Source organism: Oryctolagus cuniculus, chromosome 2, assembly GCF_964237555.1.
Source record: "Oryctolagus cuniculus chromosome 2, mOryCun1.1, whole genome shotgun sequence".
In the NCBI taxonomy this organism is placed as follows: Eukaryota; Metazoa; Chordata; class Mammalia; order Lagomorpha; family Leporidae; genus Oryctolagus; species Oryctolagus cuniculus.
This window is the reverse complement of record NC_091433.1, coordinates 21002369-21009850: the sequence shown is the minus strand read 5'-3', so window position 1 is coordinate 21009850 and position 7482 is coordinate 21002369.

The window sequence follows — 7482 nt, the reverse complement described above, 5'->3', positions numbered from 1 at the left end:
TTGTTTCCTTTTGTCTTCCCACTCATTCTGCTGCATTCATAAAGTTTTTTTTTCTTTTTTTTTTTAAGACTTATTTATTTATCTGAAAGTGAGAGTTACACAGAGACAGAAGGAGAGGCAGAGAGAGAGAGAGAGAGAGAGAGGTCTTCCATCCGCTGGTTCACTCCCCAGTTGGCTGCAACAGATGGAGCTGTGCTGATCCAGAGGCAGGAGCCAGGAGCTTCTTCTGAGTCTCCCATGCAGGTGCAGGGGCCCAAGGACTCGAGCCATCTTCCAGTGCTTTCCCAGGCAGAGAGCTGGATTGGAAGTAGAGCAGCCGGGACTTGAACTAGTGCCCATAGGGGATGCCAGCACCACAGACGGTGGCTTTACCCACTATGCCACAGCACCAGCCCCTCATTGCTACCTTTTAAAAACTAAAATTTAAAAAAAACAAATCTGAAGCCATTCTGTATGTCCTCTTTTAAAACATGAAAACAAGCTATCTTACTTCTCTTTTGCTACTCACTTTATTATTGTCACCTAAATTTTTCTATTCTTTTAAAATTCATTATTTGTACATTTATTTCATTGTTAACTTTATTGACACAGGTGATCAACTTACCATTGTTTCTTGATTCCCATGCCTGAATATATGCATTGATAATTGTTTTCATGGGTGTCTGAGTAATGTGAGTGTTTTTGTTTGTTTATTTATTCATTTAGTTGAGAGGCAGAGAGAAAGGCACAGCCAGACAGACTCCTATCTGCTGGTTCATTCCCCAAACGCCTGCAATGGCTGGGGTTGAGCCAGGCTGAAGCTGAGAACCAGGCATTTAACGCAGGTCTTCTACATGCGTGGCAGGAACCGAATTACTAGACCTGCTACCTGCCTCCCAGGTGTGTGTTAAGAGACTGGAATCAGGACTTGTCTCCGGCACCCTGATGCGAGACGTGGGTGTCTTAACTAGCACCTAAACCATGACGCCCACAGCCCGCCCCAGATTCGAGTCTTTGCCTGCCGAACTACTTCATAACTCAGCCAGGGCTCAGTTCCTAGGTGGGTTCCTTCCCCTCATTGTCTTGAACATATTTCTCTACAGCAGGACACAGTCTAGTGGGGGCGGTCAGGACCTCGGGAGCCGGAAGCCCCAATCCTCCACCGGCTGTGGAACCTTGGTGAGAACCCTCGCACTTCCCTTTGGCTCCATTTCCTCAGCTATAAAGAAGGAGATGACCTGAACTCGGGCTCACAGAGCGGCTGTGAGGGGTACATGGGTTAAACCACACCGAGTACGATGCAGGGCCTGCCACACTGGCCCCTCTCAGGGCTGCCTCTGACTCTTGTCGCGCATGAGAGTCTAAGCTTGGTTTCTCTGACAGCCAACTTCTTCTGTCTTTAAGGCTTTCTCTCAGACGTTCTGTAGCATCATTACGAATGCACTTCCGCTCTGGTAGCTCCATCCCTCCACCGTTCTAGAAAAGTCCGAACCCTTATTCCCCCGTGAGTTCCCCTGCTCTCTTTCTCTATAACTTTTCTGCACGCTGTCTGCTATAGTCTCCCCTGCTAGTCTAATTGTCCTTATACATTCGTAAACTTGGTCTCCTTGGGCCATTTTTTTTTTGTGTGAACTCCCTGATATTGCTTCAATTCTATTAAGACTACATCAAATTTAGATTGTATCCAATCTATTAGATGTTTTAATTCAAAATCTTTACTTTGTATTTCCAAGATCTTTTTCTTATCCAGATTTTTTTTCAATTTTGAAAACAATTAATTTTTAAAATTTTTATTTGGAAGGTAGAGAAAGAGAAAGAGAAAGAAATCTGCTATCTACTGGTTCACTCCTCTAATGCCTACAACAGCTGGTGCTGGGCCAGTCCAAAGCCAGGAGTCCAGAGTTCAATCCTGGTCTCTCACAGGTTGGCAGAGACCCAACACTTGAACTATCACCTACTGTCTTCCGGTGCACGCTAGCAGACAGCTAGACTTGCAGCCAGAGCCAGGATGAGGGCCCAGGCACACTGATGTAGGAGTCCAGGCTGTCCCAAGGACCCACCCCATAAACCGCTTTTTAAGTTTATTCCTGTCTGTTTTTATTTGACAATTTTTATTCTTATGTATTTCAGATTAGTCCCCCACTTTCTTAAATACCTAAAACGCACTGGTTGCAAATTCTTTTTCTGACTGCTAACTTCACCTGACCTGAAGACTCTGCCAGTAGTTCATTTGTTGACTGTTGCCCTGACTTTCCGTTCGAGATCCACGTGGAGCTTGCTCCTTCTCTCTCCTCTTTCTCCCCTTCATCTTCCCTCTTCCTTTCCACGTAGGGGTGTTGCCTTTCCTCTAGGTGAGCCTGGCATTGATGGATGGTTCTGGTTCACTAGCAGTGCACCTGACGCACTCACCGAGCAGGTGGCTCAGATCCGTGCTTGGCTCCCGCTCTGTCCTCGTCCCCGCCCACCTAGTCCCCGCCCACCTAGTCACTCAGCTTCGCAGAAGCCGTAGCCTGGAGCAGTGGACAGGAGGATCTGTCATGAGTCTCTTAGCCTGGGCGGAGCGCCCATCAAGCTCAGTGTCAGCCTCACGCGCAGCCCTGGCCGCCGCCTCACCTGCCTCCTTAGAGCCGGATTAGCTTCCTTACACCCAGGGGCCAAAGTCCCGCCCACCTCCGCCTGCTTCTCCCTGGAACAGGCAACCTCGTCCTCTGATCTGTAGCCTCCAGGACAGGTCAGCTCGTGATGCCTTTTCTCACGTTCCATTCTAGACAGGCTTGGCCACAGCCGCTGTGTACCTACAGCAGAATGGGTGCCACAAATGTTTGCATCTGCGCTAATATGTTGACCAGACGTGCTTTTCTAACTTTTCAAACAAAGAACAATTGCTTCTGTGTCATGATATATACATAGATACAAGGGCCATACCCACTGGCTTGGGTAATACAGACATCCTCTGTGACCTTGGTCAACACTGTTTCCTGTTCTGGTCCAGGCTGACGCCAGGATGCTGCACACTGAGTTAGAATAAGACCTGGAGACACCCAGGGCAGGCACCTCTCCCAGAGACACTTCCCTGGGAACCAGAGGAGAGAGACCACAGGAAGTTTGGTTTTGTCGGCTGTGTTTATAATCAGAGACTGGAAAGCGAGGATGGAGAGGGCGGCTGGGAAGTGGCCCTGACCAGGAGGAGCTGAGCAGCCCTTGAGCTGGAGTTGGATCTGTGACCCTCATTGTGTAACTCAATGTCCCCATCTGTAAAATGGGGCGAACAATGGACTCTACCCTGTATGACATTGTATGTGGTGAGTTTATCACAAAAACGGGCACTTAGCACACACCATAACATTGACCATGGTTATGATGGGCTGTGCGAGGATTAATGTTGTGTGCCAATTGTGTGAGGGTTAATGTTGTGTGTCAATTTTGCTTGGTCAAACACTGGTCCAGGAGTCACAGTGAAGGTATTTTTAAGATGCGATGAAGATTTTTTTTCCTTATTTGTCATTTTATTTTATACACAAAAATGTTTTAAAATAGTTTAATCATTAACATATCTTCTATGTATTTCATGTCAATTTTTCTGAATAGGCAGACTAACTCTTTTTTTTATTTAGTAAATATAAATTTCCAAAGTACAGTTTATGGAATACAATGGCTCCCCGCCCCCCATAATTTCCCTCCCACTCACACCCCTCCCATCTCCCACTCCCTCTCCCATTCCATTCACATCAAGATTCATTTTCAATTATCTTTATATACAGAAGATTGATTTAGTATATATTAAGTAAAGATTTCATCAGTTTGCACCCACACAGGAACACAAAGTGTAAAATACTGTTTCAGTACTAGTTATAGCATTACTTCACATTGGACAACACATTAAGGACAGATCCCACATGAGAAGCAAGTACACAGTGACTCCTGTTGTTGACTTAACAATTTGACACTCTTGTTCATGGCGTCAGTAATCTCCCTAGGCTCTAGTCATGAATTGCCAAGGCTATGGAAGCCTTTTGAGTTCGCCAACTTCGATCTTATTCTGAGAGGGTCATAGTCAAAGTGGAAGTTCTCTCCTCCCTTCAGAGAAAGGTACCTCCTTCTTTGATGGCCCCATTCTTTCCACTGGGATCTCACTCGCAGAGACCTTTAATTTAGGTTTTTTTTTTTTCCAGAGTGTCTTGGCTTTCCATGCCTAAAATACTCGCATGGGCTCTTCAGCCAGATCCGAATGCCTTAAGGGCTGATTCTGAGGCCAGAGTGACATCTGCCATTCTATGAGTCTGCTGTGTATCCCACTTCCCATGTTGGATCGTTCTCTCCCTTTTTGATTCTATCAGTTAGTATTCGCAGACACTAGTCTTGTTTGTGTGATCCCTTTGACTCTTAGACCTATCAGTGTGATCAATTGTGAACTAAAATTGATCACTTGGACTAGTGAGATGGCATTGGTACATGCCACCTCGATAGGATTGTATTAGAATCCCCTGGCACGATTCTAACTCCACCATTTGGGGCAAGTTCGATTGAGCATGTCCCAAATTGTACATCTCCTCCCTCTCTTATTCCCACTGTTAAATTTAACAGGGATCACTTTTCAGTTAAAATTTAAACACTTAAGAATAATTGTGTGTTAATTACAGAGTTCAACCAATAGTACTAGAACAAAACAAAAAATACTAAAATGGATAAAGTATTACATTGTACATCAACAGTCAGCACAAGAGCTGATCAAGTCACTATTTTTCATAGTGTCCATTTCACTTCAACAGGTTTCCCCTTTGGTGCTCAGTTAGTTGTTGCAGATCAGGGAAAACATATGATATTTGTCCCTTTGGGACTGGCTTAATTCACTCAGCATAATTTTTCAAAAGAGGAAATCCAAATGGCCAACAGACACATGAAAAAATGTTCAAGATCACTAGCAATCAGGGAAATGCAAATCAAAACCACAATGAGGTTTCACCTCACCCTGGTTAGAATGGCTCACATTCAGAAATCTACCAACAATAGATGCTGGAGAGGATGTGGGGAAAAAGGACACTAACCCACTGTTGGTAGGAATGCAAACTGGTTAAGCCACTATGGAAGTCAGTCTGGAGATTCCTCAGAAACCTGAAGATAACCCTACCATTCAACCCAGCCATCCCACTCCTTGGAATTTACCCAAAGGAAATGAAATTGGCAAACAAAAAAGCTGTCTGCACCTTAATGTTTATTGCAGCTCAATTCACAATAGCTAAGACCTGGAACCAACCCAAATGCCCATCAACAGTAGACTGGATAAAGAAATTATGGGACATGTACTCTATAGAATACTATACAGCAGTCAAAAACAATAAAACCCGGTCATTTGCAACAAGATGGAGGAATCTGAGATTAAGATTTGAAGCAGATGACACTCCCCAATGTGAGTGGCCTCCTCCAGACAGGTGAAAGTGTCAAAGGAAGAAGGCGAGGCTCTCCAAGCAAGTGGACATTGTGCCTCCACCCTGCCTCCAGACTTGAGCCGCAACGTCAGGTCTCCTTGGGGTTTCCAGCCTGACCTGCCCTCAGAATTTGGACTTGCCACAATTGCATGAGCTAATTCCTTAAAATATGTGATAGATGGGCTGGCGCTGTGGCATAGAGGGTAAGGCTGCTGTCTGCAGTGCCAGCATCCCATATGGTCACTGGTTCGAGTCCCGGCTGCTCCACTTCCCATCCAGCTCTCTGTCATGGCCTGGGAAAGCAGTACAAGATGGCCCAAGTCCTTGGGCCCCTGCACCCATGTGGGAGACCCAGAAGAAGCTCCTGGCTCCTGGCTTCGGATCGATGTAGCTCCAGCCATTGCAGCTATCTGGGGAGTGAATCAGAGGATGGAAGATCTCTCTCTCTCTCTCTCTCTCCTCCCCCACTCTGTAACTCTGCCTTTCAAGTAAACCAAATAGATCTATTTTTTTTTTCTTTCAAGCTTAAATGGCTTGACCTGAGTTTCTATTGCTTGCAACCCATAGAGCCTTGGCTAAGACTTGCTTCATTAGCTAGAGACTTATTGTCTATTCACAAGTGGTCATAGGTCAAGAGAATGTGTGACAACCTAACTACAAGGTAGTTATAGTAGAAACTTCGGGAAAAAGTCAGCTGGCTCATTATAGGGAAGCATTCACCTGTACAGTGCCCCAGTGCCCCCAGGCCTGCTGAATTTGTGGGTAGAAAGTGACATCTTGTGATGTGAATGCCCTGAGTGTGATAGTCACACCGGGACCAGCTCCCCCCCAGAATTCCCATCTGTCCAAGGGGCCTATGGAGTGTCCTACATGAGCTCAAGGGCAGGCTTATTTATACTTCTTTGCAACATTTCACCTCTGCCCAGGGCTCCCTGAGAAAACCACTCCTCCGCATGGAGCTGCCCTTTGGGGAAGTGGCCTGGGGCTCTGGCGTGTCCAGGCTGGGCCAGGTGTACAGGGTGGAAGAAGCCGGGAAGGGAGTTGTCCTACAGTGGGCATGGCATCTGCCCAACAAGCGTCCTCCTGTCCACTCCTCTGCAGCAGACCCCACGACCCCAGGCCACAGGAGGAGACCTGGACCCGGTCCTGGCCAGCCACAAGGCCTTCTCCCCTTGACCACAGTGATTGACCAAGAAGTGATGGAGAAAGTGAAAGACATCGTTTTTTGTGTGTTGTCATTTTTAAGCCAGAGCTGGCGGACTGCACCGCTGGGTGGCCTGTGTCTGACCAACAGGGACTGGGGCACCCAGAAAGCTGATTTACGGAGTTAAGAATGCAGCAGACACAGAGAGGAGTAAGCAGGAGACACTCGCGGAGCCGCCCCTCGAGCTCCTGTGATACAGACAAAGAGGGAGCGAGCAAGGAGAGAGCTGAGGTCACCTGTCCCCCCTCATGACCCCGCTTACTCCCCCACGCCACTCCCCCCGCTGCTCTTTCTGCAAAACTGCCAGCCAGAACTAATGCTGGCAGAAGATGCCCAACATGGCTGCTGACTGTGTCCCCAAAGATGGTCATAATAACATAATAAAATTGCCACGGCTGACACTCCTACTCCCATGATGCACTGGATGCCACAACCCTTCTGAGAGTTCCTGAAAAGGCAAGCAAATGGGGGTTACTCAAACCCCACCCCAAGTCCTACTCCTTATGAGTCTTCAGTTCTTGCATTGTGGAGACCATACACAAGGGATAGCTCTGAACCTCCTGGGTGCAGCTCACTCTGCAGCTGGTTTGTACTCCCACTCCCCCCCACACACTCTAGCTTTGCTAGAATAATAAATAATAATAAAAATAAATAAATCTCATTCCTCTGCTAGCCTTCCCTAATATCCTGTCCTTGGAATCTTTCTTGCATCAGAGCCAAGAACCTGAACCCAGCCAAACTGCCAATAGCTGCTTCTGGGTCCACCCCAAGGTCTCACTGCACCCCAATCTTGGGCTTCAGGGGAACCCTAGAACCCTCACGATCACGCCTAGTTGTTACTGACATTCCTTTCAGTTGGTCTTGACTTTCTGC